The sequence below is a fragment of the Bactrocera dorsalis genome, chromosome 5 (assembly GCF_023373825.1).
Source record: "Bactrocera dorsalis isolate Fly_Bdor chromosome 5, ASM2337382v1, whole genome shotgun sequence".
Taxonomy (NCBI): domain Eukaryota; kingdom Metazoa; phylum Arthropoda; class Insecta; order Diptera; family Tephritidae; genus Bactrocera; species Bactrocera dorsalis.
In genome coordinates, this window is record NC_064307.1 from 20,492,667 (window position 1) to 20,513,911 (window position 21,245).

The 21,245-nt window shown below is 32.0% G+C and overlaps 1 protein-coding gene across 1 annotated transcript in view; it reads right to left on the bottom strand.

Annotated features, from left to right (window-relative positions):
• The window catches only part of LOC105230049 (proton-coupled amino acid transporter-like protein pathetic), a 40,470-nt gene that overhangs the window by 13,453 nt on the left and 5,772 nt on the right, over positions 1-21,245 (bottom strand). The gene's annotated exons all lie outside the window — the stretch shown is intronic.

Below are 21,245 nucleotides of genomic sequence, written 5' to 3' on the forward strand. Positions count from 1 at the left end.
AAAAAAATGTCCCGAAATTTTCACTTAAATTTTATTTTTTTTAATGTCTGCCAAAAATCCAATTTTCTGTTTTTTTTTCCTTCGTCCAAGTTCAAAGATAAGGTTTTAAATAAAAAACGTAGTTTTTCACTTATCCTGCCAACGCAGGCGCATCTTTTTTCCGAGGAGTCACCGGAAATGTCATCGCAATGCCCAAGCTTAAAATATTTGTTTCCGAAAATTTCAGAATTTCTTTATCAAAAGTGTATGTTTGTAACAATAAAAGATTCTAATAAAATATTCCATTTTTATATAAGACAAAAACTGTCGGAAAAAATCTGTTTTTTACCCGAACAAACTCATGTAACCCCTTAATCATCTTAGAATTTATCATATTTGCGCTGAAATGTAGGCAACATTTTTCAAGTTTTAGTTTGTGAGTAAATGGAGTATTAATATGAAACATCCATATTCATATCTTCTAATTTTCCAAAATAAAATATTTAAATTTTTTTGTTTGTACAATTTTTTTTTTAATTTTGAATACCTAATATTGTGGTAAAAACAATTGTAAAAAATTACATAATTTTTTTTTGTTAAGAAAAAATATTTTATCCAAAAATAAGTATACATAAGTATATATGGAAAGAAATTTTTAATAAAAAAAAAGTTTTCGAAATGGAAAATAGACACTACGCTCTACATCATAAAAATTCAGAATTTTTCCAAAAACAGTGAAACTCACTATAACCGAATTGATGTTCCCAACTTAATTTTAACAATTATATACATATGTACCTACAAGCACATAAATATCCATACATATTCACAGGCAATTAGGCATATTTCAAACATTTATTATCACACGCGAGCCATAAATTAAATGGAACTATAATGGTATATGCACTGAACTGAATCTCCGCTTTGGCAACGACTTAATGAGGTGTGTGTGGGGGCATTGTTAGAACATGTTAATATTTAGTAGGTGAATTTCTATGCAAATATATGTATATGTAAGCTTTTTCAATGAAAATACCCACTGACGACACACATTTAAATATCCGGTTTTTGTTGAGCTCGTCATCCGCTCACCTTAGAGGAAAGCCCTCTCGGCATAAATTAATAAAATTAAAAGTGAATTACTGAAGTCGTAATAATACAAATGTATTTATACAATAATTTGCTTACGCTTAGTATGTACGAACTTATCTTACGGCGTAATTAGTTCGTTAAAGAAAGTGAATTGGAAAATCTGGTGTAGACTTTGAAATGCGAGGGAAAAACTATTATATGTTTTAAGGTGCAAGGCGCGTGCAGACTACAAAAAAGATAATATAAATACTATACAAAGCGAAATATTTAACTTTATTTGATTATTATGAGTGTTAAAAACTCAATTTTGCGGCATTTAAAGATGCGGCTCTGTATTTGAAGTATTCTTTATGATAGATTCTTCAAGTCTTTCATAAGTTTGGCTATAAAAATCGGTTAAAACGAAGTAAAAACTGTACACTGTGGTAAAAACAGTTATTAATACATTATAATATAGTTTTTTTTTATATTTTTTGTGCAGACTTTTCACCTGTTTAGATTTTTTGTTTCAATAAAAATCATAAATTAATTAAAATATTGCTATATGGCTACCAAACTAACAAGATTTACAAAAATATTTTTGGAAAGAAAATTTTAAGCAAGGTTGCCATCTATTTCAAAAAATTAAGTAAAAAAATCGGTAAAAATTAAGTAAAAGCCGTAAAAAGCAATCGTTAATATTTTATAATACAATATCTGTTTGATATGTTTTTTGAAGAGTTGCCACCTGTTTATATTTTTTGTTTCAATAAAAATCATAGATTAATTTAAATATTGCAAGGTTTAAAAAAATATTTTTGTTGAAGATATTTTGTGAAAAGGTTGCCATCTATTTTAAAAAATTAAGTCAAAAAATAACATTAAATATTTAAAACATTGTAATATGGGTAGTATGGCTTAAAAAAACTCAGACAGCTTGTATATAATTTTTTAAGTAGGGTTGCCAGCTTTTTAAAATTTTATTTTTATTAAAATGATGAAAAAGCTTAAATGTTAGCGATTGGACAGCAAAATAAAATAATTTAGAAAGGCTTTCTGTCGGTAATATTTTCGAGAAAAGTTGCCACCTGTTATATTAAGACGACAGTGTATGAAATTTTAACCAAACAAATTAAAGCGATTGTTATGTCATCTGTAAACAGAGCACAGTTTATAGTTTCTATAAGATTGATGGAATGAAATTTATTTAGTTACTATTAAATACTTCTCTAACCAAGGAAAGAAATAATTGCTACAGGAAGACTAATCTTATTATTTTTTTCAAGATCAAAAAAATTTACTTGGGCTTACTTTATTTTTTTTTTCATATGCATACATATGTATTATATTTGTATTACACAGATTTTGCATGTGGCATGGAAATATATAATTTGCGTGACGTAATGTGTGCCAATATGTGAGAAATGAAAATAATCTTATCACTTATTCACGAAGGTCATGTTCGCGCTGATTTTCAGCGATAATATTTCTACGTAAATAACACTATTAACTTATATAATTAACGGTGTAAAAGATCAGTGTAAATGTAATAATGCAAGGTCTAAATATTTCCTTATTAATATTTAACAAAAAACATAAAATATTAATATTTAATAAACAAAAGAGAGTGAGAAGTTACAAAGCACGTTGTGTAAATACATAAAAACCACGTGGTGTGCCACTCTCTTTGTTCGTAGTGAACAATTTGCAATTTTGCTTTGATTTGAGACATCACTTTGGTGTTGAAACAGGATTTGAAATTTTAAAAATTTATTTCCTATTTAGTTATATACACATGTACATATTAAGAAGAATTATCAGCAAATATTAGTTCTAAAAAGTTTATGGTGAAATACACAAAATAGCTTTTAAACTTTGGATGTTGCTCATGACGTTTTTTTCCAATATAAGTATATAATATAAATAAATGTTTTTAATTGGATCGTTATCTCCTACGTGCGCGGAAATGTACACATCAATTCAATGCTATTTGATATGCTATTTTTATTTACACATACATATGTATTTGTAAATATAGTTTAATATACATACATATATAAAAAATATGAGCAAAAAGTTGTAAGACTTTTTTCATACTTTTAAAATTCTTAATAGATTCTTCAAAATCTATGGCGGCCTTCTAAAAACAATACAAATCCTCTCTACCTCAAAGTATTACAGAGTTTTTGGCCTCTCGCAAACGATGCATAACACTTAAATAATATTCCTTGTTGACATTTTGGCCGGTCGAAAGCAATCCGGGATGCACCACGCTTCGATTTTGACTGTCAACATAATCTTGATCTTGAATGGCACACCTTTGCAACGATATTCGGCTGATAGAACGTTTGTATCCAGGTCGTAATCATATACCCAAGACTCGTCGCAAGTAATAATACGTTTCATGAATTTAAATTAAAAAGTCTTACTATTTTTTGCCCACAGTATATACATATATTTTATTTCCGTTTTAACTTTTTCATTTCATTCGTTTTAATTTGTTTCCTGTGATCTTCTTTTTTCTAGTGTTTAACGAAGCAAGGAAAGTTTCTATGTCAACCTAATAATTACCCTATTATTATTCTTGTCGGGTTCATATGAACCTCGTTTCAGCTGCGTTTTATCTTCTACTGTTTTCATACTAATATAAATAAGTGCTACTTCCACCAGGTAAGTCGAAATTTATGTTTTTTTGAGAGAAAATTTTTATTACATGAAAGTCGTTAGCACATTTATTGATTTCTTACAACTATGTCTATTTATTATCATTACCCTGAACAGGGCTTATTAAGTTTAAGACGAAGTTTGTAACGTAATTTCATTAGCAAAACAACACCCGTGAGTTAAAAATTAAAAAAAAAAATGTGTGTGGTCCCGGTAATGTATAATACATATCTCGTAAACCATTAAGGCTGCAATTACCTAATTCGCCTAAGAGCCCCATGTCAAAAATGCGAAAATAAGGTTATCTCTATATAACCTATAAATAAGGTTAGCGCACATACATATAAGGTTATCCCTTTCTAGTGATTATTTTCACCAAAAAATATATTTTTACTATAGTTAAGGCTAAATTTCTACTCTTCAAATATCTCTCATTAAAGATATTTTCACCGAGTCTCTAAAGCTGCTTTATGATAGATCGAGTTTTGTTTATTCATGGCTTTACAAATCATTAGTATTAATGACGCGAGCTTTTGCTAATTTATGAGCTACATTTTGTAAAACAAAACTACTTAATTTGTGCATAATTTATGCAGAAACAAAAGCCCTAGCATAAATCATGCTCATGTAGCCGATTCGTAAGCGTATCGCAAGCTTGCTGTCCGGCCACCGACCATGTGTGCCCGCGGCATATTCTATGATGCTTAGATATTCATTATGCATGACTTTAATTTTTTTCAAGCCGATAATAAAAGTTCAAGAAACTCTAAAACCCGTTCCTCACAGCTATACAACTATTATATTATAATTACACATACATACATAGTAAAGTTATGTACATAAGTAAGTAGAGCCACTGGCGCATGCTAAAAATAGCTAAAATTTTTCTCTAATTTAATTTCGTTGGCTGACTAATATGGCGCGCTCGCCGTCGGTAAGGAATTCCTGTGACTAAAACTGTCTAAATTGGGTGCAATAAAAATAAAAAAGAACATACATACACACACATGTATAGTGTGAATTTGTAAATACATACTTAGATATGTATGCATGCAGCGCCAAAGCATGTGGCGGAATAGTAAAAACAACACGAACTAATGGTGCCAGCTTCATTCATAAATATAGCAGCTCTACCTCAAGTTATGCGCGTTTTTTAAATGTATATATATATGTGTTTTTGTATGTATGTGCTGCTTTGGTAAATATTAGCGAAAATAAAACGCGGCATTTTTTTATGTAGGAAATGATTTACTGCGGCGCTGAGCTATCGGGATTAAAGATAAAGACTCAGTTATGAGAGTGGTGCGACTACTGTTCGGTAAACACCGGCTACCCTGCAGTCGTCCGAAGTTAATTGGATTCTAATTACTGATTAGATTGTGGAGGTCTTCAAGTACGCATGCATAACTTATCTACCGTACGTATGTATATAGGCACATACTATACGTACAGGTATGTTTGTCTTATTGTCATTCATAAATAAGCCTTATCGCAGGATGATATTGCACAATGTGGTCATGGCGGTTTAAGTGCATCAATATGTGTATGTAAGTATGTACATATGTATTTATGTATATTTTTACGCATCCTTATCTATGCAATGTAGGTGAACTTTTAAATATACTGTCTTATTTTAGATATTACATAGAACGGTTAATCAATTTCATATTTCGTCTAAGTATCTCGCTTAATATCCGGTATAACTACTTTAAAAACAAACTGATTAACCGATATTAGTTTAAAAATTCCAAAATTTTATTGCGGGGGAATCACATAAGTATGTATACCAGACAAAATACTTGAGCTCCATTTTATTTATCTACCTTATTAATCGATATTTTCGACTGTGGGCAAAAAATAGTAAAACTTTTTAATTTCGTGCGAAAACTCATTCGTCGAAATATCTTTTTTAGGTTAGTATGACTGTCAATGTCATCTGTGCCAATTGTCACATCCAAATAATCATTTGTGTTTAGAATAAGCTTGTCTTTTTTTTAAATACATAAAGTACATTCGGCGATTTTTACGATGAGTGAAATTATTCTACAAAGAAGTTCCATTAAATTGTTTAAGCGGAATCAAACGTCTGGTGCCAAAATGTGCAGAATGTTGGAAAACTCCTTCGGTGATAATTTTTTGTCGCGAGCAAGTGTTTTTTATTGGAACAAATTGTTCAAAGAGGGTCGAAAACGTTTGGAGACGAAGCACGTTCAGAACGGTCATCAACATCAACAGATAAACAACACGTCAATAACATAAAAGAATTGGTGCTTAAGATTTGATGATTAACAGTAAAAGATGTTACTGTCATCGTTGTAATATCGGAAGGATCTGTGAAAACCATTTCGAAACATTATTTGCGCCTAAGAATAGTGAAAACATGATTGGTTCCAAAATCACAATTTTTTTTCAAAAAACAGCGTCACGTTAACATCTGTGAGATAATGCTCTCCGACAACCAGGATGTTATGAAACTTATTATTACTGGCGATGAAACTTGGATCTAAGCTTACGACCCGGAGTTCAGTCAATTGGCCGAATATCGCGGCAAAGGTGAGCCGAAGCCGAAAAAACCACATCAAAACATGTCTAAAATCGAGGTTATGTTGACAGTTTTTTTAATAATCAAGGTGTGGTGCACTCCGAATTTCTTCCGACCCGTCAAACTGTCAACATGCAAAACTATTTGATTGTTATGAGTCGTTTGCGCGAAGCTATTCGTAAAAAGAGGTCGGAATTATGAGCCACTCTTGGTTTTTGTACCACGATAATGCGCCGTCGTATGCTGCATTGATTCTTCGTGAGTTTTTCGCCAAATTTTCAAGCAAACAAATTATGCAATTTACAAAAAGTATCAAAGAGCATTACAAAATCTTTCAAATACATATATGTGTTTGTACATACATATGTTTGTATATAAATTTATAAAATTCTTGGCAAACATTTGACAATTTCGCTTATCTAATTTTAAACGCACAAGTCTATCAAAAAAAAAGAACACTTAAAAGTACTTTTACATTCTGTATGTAGTATGTACATATGTATGTTCATACATGTATGTAGTAGATCCATGATTGTGACATTAAGCACTTCAAACATTAGTGTGTTTATAAATCAAATAATTTTGTTAAATTTCGAAAAGTGTGGCACTAGCCATACCTACAATATACTATATATGGTAACTTAACCATAGTTCTCAACAAAAATTTTATGATCACTCGAGTAGCACGTAGTATTTATGAATAGTAATTATATTTGCCAGTTGCCGAGCAATTAAAAAGTCGTGTGTGTTCGCTATACCGATTTGATTGCGGTCATAAAAGTGGAGTAGCGGGATTTTTTTTTTTGATTTGGGACTTTGAAACCACAGGCCTGTTATTCATATAACTTTTTATCAACTTTTTACGGTTATAATAGCATGCTATGAAAGTTTTGATTACAGCAAAATACACATTTCTCGGGAACTATCAGCTAGATGATGCAATTTGACATTTCGATAACGTTCTTAAGAGTACTTTGCCTTAAGCAAATTGGGGAGAAATGCATAAATGTTAAGACTTGATTTCTAGAGTGTTTTTTGGCATAAAAAACTCCTCCTAAAGCACATTGGAAGAAAGCTTAGAGCTTGGAGAAGCCTTCAAGTTCAAAGATCGACTAGAAACAGAATCTATTTCTAAAACATAAAAATCTAAACCCAAAATTACCGTTAAATGTAACAGAAATTAAAAAATGTCATAACTCTCTATAGTGAACTTATTTCCTACCGTTTTGTGCTAATTCATTAAAGTAGTTTAACACTTACATATGCGCACACATAAAGGAATATTCTACCTAGAAAAAAATTGAATTTTTTTTTTTTAATTTCGCATGAAAACATTCCACCAATTTCCTACAGGGCATGCGCCAAAAACATGTCGTAAGCATAAAGCCAAAACCCGCCAACGCTAAAAGAAAGGCCACGTTAAAAGAAAGAAGAATAAGACAAATTGTCTGTCTAAAGTGAATCGAAGAATTGTACACCACAGCTAAGGTAAAGCGAAACGAGCACGCATTGTTGCATCAGCCAAAACGTGTAAAAGCGCTTCGCCATGCTTGTGGGATTTTATTATACTACATATATGTATATCTATGTATGTACATATGTCCATATGTAGCCATGCAATAAATGTAGTGAAGAGTGTATACATATGTATGTACATATGTACATATATGACATCAGGTATATATAGGTGCATATATGCACTTCCAAGTGTGGGATTGTGCTATTTGATGTGCCTTTTTACACTTAACGCTCATCGAATGGCTATAAAAAATTCATAACGTGAATCGTGCTCTTGAGTAAGCAGAGTCGTCGAGAGCGTGGAGGGTTGGAGAGACTATTAGGACCCCTTTTAATAAAAGATATGCTTTGTGTGTCAGAAAATTATAAATTTATTGATTAGTAATTATTTAAAGAGTTAACCCAAGTAACCCCGGGCTTACAGGTTTCAAAAAATCGATTTTTTTATTGTCTTACGTTAATACGAGTAATAGTTTCAGAGATACAGCCCTGAGAACTTGTGCACTCGAGGCTAGCTAGGCTAAGTGCCCCATCTTTAAACGCGTTTTTCTCGAAACTGTGTCTTTGAAGACGGTTGGCAAGATTTTTCGACAACTACTCAACCGATCTTCATACAATTTTACAAAGGTCTTGGGGATACAATTCTGAAAGATTTGGACGAAGACTTTTTTCGATTACAACTATTTAAAAACAGAAATTCGTGAAATTTTCACTGAAATTTTAATTTTTGTAAAAGTGTCTGCCAAAAATCCAATTTTCAGTTTTTTTCCCTTGTTCAAGTTAAAGTTTTAATTAAGAAACGTGTTTTATCCCTTTAGATGATCCTGTAAGAAGTTAACATCTTTTGTCAGAGGGGTCACCAGAAATGGCGTCGCAATGGTCGAGTTTAAAACATTTATTTTTTCCAAAAATTTCAGAATTTCTTTGTTAATAGTGTATGTTTGTAACAAAAAAAATTCTAATAAAATATTTCATTTTTATATGAGAAAAAAATTCTTGAAAAATGTTGTTTTTTACCCGAGGAAACCCATGTAACCCCTTAAGATGTCAGCTTTTAAGAAAAAAATTTTTTTTCAATTTACATCTGATGAGTTACGAATATGTTTCATTATAAGTATTTGTAATTAGAGTTCGAAAATCATCGAATCTTTATCTCGATTTAAATTAAAATCAGAGATCCCCAAACTGTCCCAATTTAGGATTAAGTAGAACATTCTGAAAGACTATGCATTACAAAATCTCAAATCAGAGATCCCCAAACTCTCTCAAGTTAAGATTTGGTAGATTATTCGGAAAGTCTCAACATTACGAAGTCTAAAAAGAAAATTACACTATATGAAAGCTCGTCAAACTCCGAATTCGTCAGCCTACGAGGTTCAATACTTTTTTTCTAACGAAAAAATATTTTTATTGCATGTTCTTTGTCTCCAGCACTCAAGCTAGCTTCATCGAAAATTTTTCTTCTAACTTTCTTTGAATCTCATAAATTGTTTTGTTTCACTTTTCTCGGAACTCTATTGAAATCAGAGAAGCTCAAAATGCACCAATTTAGGATTAAGTAGAATATTCCGAAAGACTCAGCATAACGAGTTTACAAAAGCTAATGACACCAAAGCAAATGTCACCCCAATTGAACTAAGTACCTCTAAGTATCTGCACAAAGAGACTTCTCTAATTAAGACTACCTCTAATGTCTAATTTTGGTCCATGCGTCCGCTGCAGCAGCAGCATTCTTCTTCCATTTCGTATTCTGCCAATTGTTTGTCATGTGTGGCGCCGGTCTTTTCGTGTGTCAATAGCCTTCTGCTTGCATAACCTTGATTCGCATGCTTACAATTCGCAGAATTTGAAATTCTTTCAATTTTCGGTGGCACCAACCAAATTTGCGCAATTGTAATACTTAAGCGGGGCGGCATGTCTCTTCACACGAGTGTGTGTGTGCGTGTGAGTTGGCGTGCGTAAAAACATGTGATTCTTGGCGGCCTTTCTGTTTCAATTAAACCCAACAAATACTTGACATTTTTGGTACAATTAAAGAATCAACTTTTTTCGTCTCGCAATCTCAGACTGAGTCACGAAATTGAAATTTCAATTAATTTTACGCCGTCAATCGATGTTGATTAATTGTAAATGAAGTAATAAAAGCGATAGTTAAAAGTCGTCTGAGTGTATTTTTATATAAAGCTCCAGACACTTTCCATTTCAAGTAAACGATTTCAATATAAATATATAGACACACATTTGCGGCATACTTAAAGCTAAGGGCGATCAGCCCCCAAACGCCGAGTACATCCGTCCCTTCATTCACACGACGAATCGCGCTCTTCTTTTGGTTAGTCCAAGTTTTGCATTTTTTTTTTTTTGCTCTTCTTCTTTTTCTGCGTCAAAACGTGACCGCCTAATTGTATCAACGGCTTTGTTTGCTCTCCATAAACCATGCGGTGCTTTGCGCATGCCAGTTTCTTCATTTCTCTTAAGTTTCGCTTTTATAAAAAAACACTCTTAGAGAGTTTCTAGCGCCACGCCGGCAATAGATAATACATATACACTCAGCGAAAAGTCAAGTCAGTCGTATAAAAATATATATAGTTACAACTGAAATAAATAAGTATATACACATCGATAGATTCGGTCGAACACGTGCTTGCAATATGAGCGGCAAATGCCTCATCCGCTGGCTGCTGAACTGAAACCATATACTCAATATATGTATATCTGAGTGGGCAAGTGAAGGGATGCAGACATATGTGGCAGAGATCAATACCCAGTCGCCGCGGCACTGGTTAGATATGCATAAAATATACATAGATATGTATATATTTGTACATATGTAAGTTCATACTATGTTCTTATGTTTATTTTTAAATGCAACTTTTTACGCTAATAGCCAGACGTGTAGACCAAAGTACGCTACATAGTATTTGGTAAAACAATACCTTATGGGAATGCCAACAAACAGATCTAGCTACTCTGTTGCTGGTGAGAATCTCGTTTTCGCGGTTAGTGTTCGTAGCTCGTAAGCGTTCGCGTAAGTGTTCTTACATAAATTGTGACAAAAGAACATGCCAAGTCAGCTATTTTGTAATTATTTTTAATTTGGATAACAAGACTTATGAAATTTATTCGTTTTTTTGTACACTTCCTTTGTTGTTTTCGGCCTGGATTGCTTTTAAAACCTTTGCAAATTTCAATTAATGACCGCAATTGACTCATAGAGCATTTACTAGAGGGCTTATTTCATTTTGGGAACAATAAAAAGCCACAGTTAGCCAAATACTAGATACATACATATGTTAAGAAAAGTACTGGAATTTTAAAATTAAAGAAAGATTTCGCGGGTTTGAAGAGTCCAATAATAATTTTTTTTATGAAGTACGATACAATTTTCAGCTGCATGCACTGCTTTCTTTGCGTGTAGCCGTTTGAGCATGGCGAATTTTTTTGTTAAAAGCTCACACTTCGTCACTAGTTCGGGAATCGCTGGCCAAAACCCATACTGTTTTTTCCTATTCTCAGAAATAAAGCAAATACAAAAGTACAAAGCGCCGAAAGAAACATTTCACTATTTTTGGACGACTGGAAGAAGCGCTGACATAAATGCATAATATCGACAAAAATGCGTATGTTCATTTGTTCCTTGCGGGACCCTAAGAGAATTGGACATCTCTATATAGCTGCCTTCAAAATTTTCGCGCTCATTTTTAACACTTTTTCGTTGGTATCGTAGAGGAAGTGGATGGTACGACTATCGACAACCGTTTCCACATACTCACGATCAACGACAAAAACGATTTCTTAGGAGAAAGACATCTTCATTAAAAGATCGAAACAAAAAAGGAGATACCATTCACACTTAGAATAGTCCCTGAGTTGTCTTATAACTCTGTTTTCAGAAATATTTTACTATATTTCATTGATCCATTTAATTAATATCGCTTATATGGAATATATGGAATATTTGAACAGTTACACCGGGTATAATAGACCCGGTGTTGTATGGCCGAACAAATATTTTTTTTATAATAATTCATAAAAGATATCATCAACTTATATATTTCTATCAAAAATATAAAAAAATATGCATAAGGATTTGGAATTAAATATATCTTTATGAAATCGACGCTAATACATTAAATCGCTGAAAAGTATGCTACAAAGTTTTTAGCATCCAGAAAGAAGCATGGGAGGCCAGATGTAGTATAAACATAGGTACATATACAAAAATAAGTGTGAGGAGCTGAGTTGATTTAGTCATGTCCTTCTGTCCGTAGGTCTGTAAAAATGTGAGCTAGTTTTCGAGATATCGATCTGAAATTTCGCACAAGTTCTTTTCTCCCCAAGAAGCTACTTATTTGCCGGAACAGATATCAGAGCACTATAGTATATAGCTGCCATACAAATTGGACCATAAATCAAGGTCTTGTATGGAATTTTTTTTTTTATTTTTTCATACATACAATATTGTTCAAGGCAAGATTATAATATCCAAACATATCGTTCAGACGTGACCACTATAGCGTATATCTGCCATACAAAGTAACCGATCAAGATCAAGATATATACAGTTTTATGCTATAAGAATGCAGCTGTGAAGGGTATGTTATGCTGAAAAAATTTTACAAAAGTGAAACGATGAGACTGTGAAAATTTTGTTGAATCACCCCATAATCCCATCAAATTTATAAAAGTTGCAAAGTAATGAAATAAACAAATTAACAAATTTATTAATTTTTCTGTATACAATTTAATAGAAAAATTCACTAATTCTTTAAAATTTATTTCAATTAGAAAAATCTAGCAAATACAAAATCGAAATTTCTTCAAAAATGCTGCAAGTCATGCGATTGTGCCACCACATTTTCCATTATTTATTTACTTTTCCTTAGCTAGCGTGTAATTAGCTGACGTGTACGAAAAAATCACCTTTTAGTTCAATTAATTTTCGTTTTCAAAGCTGAAAACAATTCTGGGGTATTGGAAATTCACTAGCTGTAAGCAAACACAACCAATAAATATTAATAGTTTATTCATTCTTATAAGTTTCAATGAAAATATTCCACTTGGGGACCGATAATACAGCATTTCAGACAAATATTTGTATAATTATGAGAGAAATAATAATTGAAAAATAGTTTTCTAAATGCGATTTTCAGCTGTTCAAATAACGAGACTATGCAGATGTGGAAAATTACATTGCACAAATTGTTTGAAGGTAGTGCAAGTTTATTTTTATGGCTGGGTGTGTACATATGTGCCGTTATGTTATTTATATGTGCAATGCCTTTAAAGGGTGTGCCAAAATTTAGGTAAAATTTAAATTTGCCACCATTTCAATGACCACCATTTCGTTCTCACAACAGTCAGGTCTACGTAACTGGAACGCATTCGGGTTTTTACCCGGCCAAGGACTGTCAACTCGAAATATTTTTCTGCTACAACAGCAACAACGTTAAACCACTTTTCCGACCATATTTGGTATGAAATTTGTTGTTGTTCTATCTGTATTTAATTCCAATCCCTTTATTAGTCACATAACAGTATAGTAATTTTGTACGAAGTAATTGAACAAATATTTGCATTATTTTTTCTATGAGATTACGTATGTATGTATGTAAGTGAGCAATCACTATATGTGACCTGAAAGGTGGTGTCAAAAAATCTATTTTTTTTTTTTTTTTTTCTAGTTTTCGCACGTTAGCTCCCTTTTCGTAGACCAGGTCACATATAGTAATGTGCGGTACATATCTAACTTCAAAAAACTTCATTAATACGAGTAAATTTATTATCAATCAACTACATACAAATGTATGTCTTCACCTAAAATGTAAAACAAAATATCAACAAAAACATCGAAATTAAGTTTTTTATTGCTAACGATTCACCACAGCACATTACATACATATATATAGAGTGAAATTTGCAGTTTCTGCTGTCAGATATAACCAATATATAAGAAATATGTAACCAATATATAACCAATATGTAACCAATATATAACCAATATCTAACCATTTTATAACCAAAACTCATTTTTTTTAATTTGAGTGGTTTTTATGATATCGCTTTCACTTCGGCTGTCAACTTATGAAAATTAATGTTACGTTGTTTTGCATTTTAGGTGACGATATACAGTATGGTATGTACATTCATTTATATAACCACCTCCACAACCAATATCTGTCGGTTTTCCCCACAAAAACTTTGCAAAAGTGTGGTTGAGTGCCAATGAAGGCTCTTCATTTCTTATCGCATTCTGAAAGAAACGACAACATTTTTTTAATTTCTTTTTTTTTTTAATTTGCAAATTTCAAGGAAATTTGTGGCTGCCAACATAGCTAACGACATTCTTTACATGCTGATAAAATAGTTTACTTCGAGTACAAACACAAGTTTCTTGCACAATTACCATGAAATTTAGCAACTTTCGATGAAAACTGACGCACAGCGGACGCTGATAGAATTGTATTTGAAATTTCGTCATTTTTGAAGAAAAAAAAATGTACATATGAGAGAGTTTTGTCACTTTAAGAAAACCCACTTATTTGAAAATTCGTCATGCATGCGCTATTGCAGACATAAAAAATCACAAATATACATACGTACTTATAAATATGTATGTATGTATTTATGTAGACGATCACATTTTTTGCGGCTTATTTTCAAAAGTTAAAAAGAAAACGGCAAGAAAAACGTGAGCGCTACGTGGGTGTGTGGCTGATGAAAGCAAAAACTTACATACATACATATATACTAACTTTCAAACACGCCGTCATTTTGGCTTAAATTTCTTCAATTACGCATTGAAGTAGTTGGTACATATGTATGTGTGTATGTATGTTTTGCATAAAAATAGAAAATGACGTCAAGGCCAAGAGAAAAAAGGGGTCGACACAATTGCTAAGAGATTAATAGGAGTATTATATGTGGTATATACCATGCAACCCACTGGGAATGAGTTTGAAACATTTCGAAGATGTTTAAATAATATTTGTTTTTGCAAAGTTTTTACGTATGATATTTGAAAATACATATCATGTGACCAATTTGACTAAGACTCACAAAAATTCTACAATTTCACATATACAAATCTTTAGCAGCGCCTTCAAAATACACTACTCTTGAGCCAAAACAAGCATGCCAAGCATTGATTAATCCTGCGATCTCAACTCACTACTTGACATAGTTTTTGCAAAACATTCAAGTCAAGTCTTTCGGTAAAAGTCTAACTTCTTTATAACCAAAACTTTAATCAAAATATGTTAAGTCGCTCCATAAGAGATAAGTATAAAGTCCCTCGTTCTGTCTCTCTGAAGCCAACACAACGATTTTCAGGCGCTGCTTCCATAACTTTTTTCGATACTATCCTCACTGACAGTGGTGGATGGACAACTCGCATAAAACAAGCTACTCAAAAGCTGGTGCTCGTGCTAAATTAGACTCTCCAAAATTCTTCAGCAACATTTTCAGCGATTCTGCAACTGTGATTCTATTGGAAACACAAAATTTCAATGCAACTCGTTTTCAGTTTTTTTTTTTTCAATGCTATAAATTGTCAGACCAACTTTTCGCGTCGTAAACAAACTGCTGTCAAGCGCACACTAATTGACAACTGGAGACTAAACCTCATACGAACATATAAGACCTTGTATCAATCTAGGGAAATTTAACGCTCCAATACGGGTCAAATTTGATCATGCTTAAACTTCATGTGAACATAAAACCCGTTGTACCTTTCTACAGAAATCAAATTTTTAGGACCAGTCCGAGTCAAATTTGATCAGATGATATATGTATATGTACATCAGATCTAGACACTCATACGAACAATAATAGCCATCAATGAGGTCAACAGCAGTTTAAACGAAAATTTCTGGAAATTCACTTCATTTACTGTTACCAAGCGAAAAGAGACAAGCACTGACGATTTCTTAAGGCTTGTTCTAAATAAAGAACGTGTTTCATAAATATAACAATATATTTTTTAAATAACTCGCTGAAATAATTTAAGGTTCAGGTGATGTGGTCACAAAAGAAAACAATAAATTGTGGAAATCCAATATGAATCATGAACTGTTTAAGCGTTTTCAGTACTTTTACAAGCATATGCTCTACTTTTCTTTAAAAAAAGCATTAACTGTTTCCAGCCCGGCACTCGCAAAGTTCATGCTTTGTGTTTCTTTTGAAAAGCTTTGCATAAAAGTAGAAACAAAGTTATCCAGCTGATTCCAATACAACAGAAAGATAGACGCATTGAAGTCGAATAACATCTGCGCTTTTCATTGCTATTCGAGATATGCTAATTGCCTGTTCGATTTGACACTCTTGCTTGTTCGATTGCCTGTTCGATTTGCCACTTGCCAAGTGTAGGCGAACCGATGAAAGCTTTAGATAAATGCTTGATGGGTTATCTATAATATTCATGTAGGTTTAAAGTTCAAACAATAATGCACGAAAGCTAACAAAAGCAAACACAATATTTTTGTATTGTAAACGAAATATTTTTAGCACGCTTTCACGAGGCAATTTCGCTTATGCATTGCTTTTGGCATATGGCATGCACTGCGAATATATAAACTATACGAAAGACATGTATAAATGAGTTAGACAAATAATGAGGAAAACAAACTTTTGTATACCTGAAATAATACAAGTAATAACACGACAAATATTTAGATATATAAATATATATAGAGATATAACTAATTTCGAATCACCACAATCCACAAAAAAATTTCAAGTTATAGAAGGAAATTTGTATGAAATTTAACTTCTATTGCCAATACAAAAGCTTCAGTTATAGAGAAGTTCGTGTTATAGAGATACAACTGTACATATGTAGGTGTTTACAAAGTATATAATATATTATTATTTACATCCTTTGTTTAAATTGTCATAAATATTTCATTTATGCGATTTCAGTGCCAATTTTTGCCTTAAAGATTTTCAAAAATGCAAGAAATATAATTATTTTACAATTTCGAATGCTTAACCGACATCTAGATTACCTAAAATAGCTCCACGTGTGCTTGAGCTAATGACAATGCTTTTAACGATCAATCGGGTATACAAAAATATCAAAGCCAGTTTGGGGTCACTAGAGATTTTCGTCCCTTTCTCTGCTTTCACACACCTGACCATAATTATTGAAAAAGGTGTTGATGCAAAGCTAGTGGTTTGCGCTACATGACAACTGTATTATGAATGGGCGTGGCGCTAATTTTAGCTTAGTGTTATAAAACACATTAAGGAACTAATTTGAAAAGCAGTTGGTTTTGTGAAACGGTAGGGCGAATACTATTAAGTGAAGTCAAACACCACACTCTCTCATAAAAGAGTGAAGACACACACCAGTTTTATACTATACTCTCTTTTTTTATTCATAATCCGCATAAATCTATGCTGTGAGATCTTAAATTCCAATAATCTAATGATTATAATACCTACATATATGGAATGAGCTTTCGAAAAATCATGTGTCGCTAGGTGTGTGGTTAGTATTGTGCGGTTAAAAAAATGTTTTATTTACTATGAATGCACGGTTAATTTATATTTGGCTCTCAGCATGTATGTACTTTCCAAAAATCCTTCGATATCTTTACCTTGAAATATTCCGCAAATATTCATAACTGCGAAAGCACTAAATGATAGGGAGCACAAACAAAATATGATTAAGATATGAGACTGCTTAATCTAATTAATACTCGGCAGTTTTGTTGCTATTATGTATAGCTTAAGTAAGCTACCAAACATTGAAATGGTTAACTTAGCATAGCTTTAGGCGTAAGAGCCTTAAATAGCTGCATTAGAGAGGCTTATGTGAATTTACAAAAGGCCATATTGCTTATTTTAAGATTCTTCTGGCTTCCTTATATTAAAAAAAAATATTTTGAAATCATTTTCCACTTTCTTCTGCCATTTCCACTCACATTATTACCACAATTATATAAATATAGCACATTCCAACCGATAAGCATAGATTTTGCTAGGAATTAGGCATGATAAATCATCAAGGCTTTGCTGATTTTTTATATCGAATATATAAATAATATAATTGTATTGCTTGTTCGCTATTTTTCGTGTGAATATATTTTGTATATAGCGCATAAATTGCTGTTTGTAAAAAATAGACAAATTTTTATGACCTTACCACCAATCCGATACACGCGCTTCGCACTCTTTGGGCACATAAATCAATGGATATTACGTATTTGGCTGCAAGGTTTGATACTATCATTAATGTAGTGGCGAGATAAGATATCATAGAGTGAATCACGGCCAATATGATGACGTTATAGGAAATATACAACATGACAATGCGTAATAGATGCCCATGTGTTCAATATTTATGGATCTATAGGTATGTCAATGGGTGTTTGGAATTCGCAAATAACCAGATTTCTATAAAAAATACGTATGTAGTTGTGCATAATGCTGAAACATTCACTACAGTTGACAAAGAAAGCCATTGTCACATGGAAATGTGTAAATATACATATATGACATGTATGTATGTACATATGTATGCATATACATAGATAGGCAAGTATGTAGGTGCGTTTCACACCTCGGAAAATGGTAGAGCATAAGGTGTGAGTTGAGAAAAGCACACCCATGCGAATTTTAACATCTGCATTAGCGCGCATTAATGCAGTCAGCACTCATTTGCAGCGCCAGAAAGCGAGGTTAGCGCAACAACCGTTAGCAGCGACAGGCATGTGCAAATTAACGCAACAATCGCTTTTGACACATTTGACAAAAATAATTTTTTTTGTAAGAAAGTACAAAGGATAAATTTTTCGCGCTTTGAGTTGCATATCTATAAGATACATTTCTATATATAGATGTATTGTGTACATACACTGCGGATGAGTTATCTCAAATATGCGCATAAATTTCTGCGATTTCTGCGACGCATAACCTAACTTTCGCGTGCTAATTTCACATGCACCTACACATACATACATACATACATGTATGGTAAACACTTTTGTGGCGACACTGTGACTGTTTATCTACAAGATACATACAAATATACTTGTATATGTGTTTGTGAGTATGTAATGCGAAAATATTTATCTAGAACGAAGGACTCGCAGTCGTTCAACCAACTTGTCTAACCCGGCGGCAAGATTCAACGGCTAGCTACCCTAAGCCCACGTATTTCAAGGTCTTATAGTAAAAATGTAGGTCTGCATGTAACCGCGGCACGTGTGGGATGAGCAAATGTTTTATGAATGCAATCAGTTCATAAGTCACGATGTAACGTTGAAGCTTATCTGCGTTCTATTTTCTGCAACTGCCTACACGTTTTGTCACTTATAGTCACTTATAAAAGTACAAATGTATGTAAATATGTGTATATTATATGTAAATATTTACCATATATCAATTTCCCTTCAGATTTTCATACGTCATCCTAAGCTTGTGCATACTTATTTACTATTCATTAGATTATCAAATAACTAAAGTCGATTGTTGCACATTTTTATACTAGTTACAGTAAGGTAGCGATAATAAGAACACTATCAGAAATATGGAAATATCAATTAAAATTACATAGCACTATTTTATCAGTTTTAGTCACTTAAAAAATTTTATTTTCTAAAACAAAATTGTTTAAAAAAATATATTAAAAAAATGGAAATGTCAATTAAAATTACATAACACTAAATTTCTCAGTTTTAGTCACTAAAAAAATGTTATTTAAAAAAAAAAAATTATTAAAAAATGTACCAAAAAAAAAATTATTAAAAAAAAAAAAATTTTTTAAATATAACGGCATTTTCAAAAACTACTAAATTTATTTCGAAACCAAAGTCAACTAGTGCAAATTTTGATTCTAGCTACAGTAGAGACGATAATATGAACACTAACTGAAATATTCAAATATCTATTAAAAGTGAAAAATAGCTGAAAAACAATTAAAAAATTAAAAAAAAAACATAATAACGGCATTTTCAAAAAACTAGAAAATTTTTCGAAAGTTTCCTAAAATCATTTAAACCATAACTATAAACCGTAAATGCATAAAATTTCTTGTAAACTTCTCTGAAAAATTGTTTTAATCTAAAGCAAGACTTTCTAGTGGACTTGTTCGTTTCGCCACTGCTCTGCTTGCTATATTTAAGCGCTACTCTCGTGTCAGAAAAAAAGATTGTACTGCAGCAAACAAATGTACAAAAATTCAATAATAATAAAGAGAGCATAGCATCTTTTTCCTTTATCTCTTTTAGATTTATGTTAGTTAATTGTTCGATTCGCAACTTGATTAAATGATTTGGCAAGTACAGAAATTGAATTTTCAAACTTTTTTAGCACCAAAGATTATACAATATAGCCACTTTTAATGTACTATAGCTTGTTAAGCACCCAATCGTTATATTTTTGCTTAGTACGACTAAGCGTGTACCTACTGTTCTTGCAAAAATTGCCATACTCGACTAAAAATTTAACAAAATAAATTGATTTTTAAGTCCTATATCATACTAAGTACACAATTTATGTAACCTGTCGCAGTTCAACTAACCGTGTACTTACTGTACTTACAAAATTGTATCTCTTATACATAAAAATATAAGAAAATTCATAATTTTCACATAATACAACTTAATATGCCTTCAATTTTTTCTACTTGGCCAAATTCATCTTAACGTGCACCTACTGTACTTGCATACTATGCCATCCCACACATTTGCAACGCGTGGGTCAAACTAAGTTAAATATGCGCACTAATTCTGGTTAAGAGAAAATCAATACACATAAATAAAAGATAAATATGAATGAGTCGACAAAAAATGCATATTGAGCTTCAATATGAAAGCAATAGCTAAACAAATACTATATACAATATATACTAATACTATATATATTCTATATATGCTATATATACTATATAATCTAAACCGTTGAAATGCGATAAATTTACTGCGTATAAATAATTCATTTTATTAATATTGGAATCAATTAGTAGCGAGCTTATCGGAACCGGCAGGTTGGACAAAAAACGTATAATACAACAACAGCTAATAAAATGCATTTTTATACTTCGTACCTAGTAGTTGTATGGACTTAATTAGCTCTTCATTTGGAAAGGTGCAACTACTCTAAGCGCTGCACTTCAGCTCAACCGCACATAGTAACTAACCTAACCTAACATAAATATTTAATGAATTATTTTATTTTATTTTTATTCATATGCTTTTTTGTAGGAGAGAAATTTTTTACAGTTGGAAATATTTCAATGATTAGACATATCATATATATGTATTTGTAATAACTTTTATATCAGATTTAGTTTATTTAGAAAATATTGTCAAATATAATATTCACAGTCTTTTAAAACTAACTCGGAATATCAACTGAAACTTAACTTAAACAATTTTTTTCTTGCATGCGATAATTTTTTTGTAAAAAGTTTTGAGAAATTTGTTTTAAGATATCCGAAGCTACTATATCCGAAAATTAAGCGAAA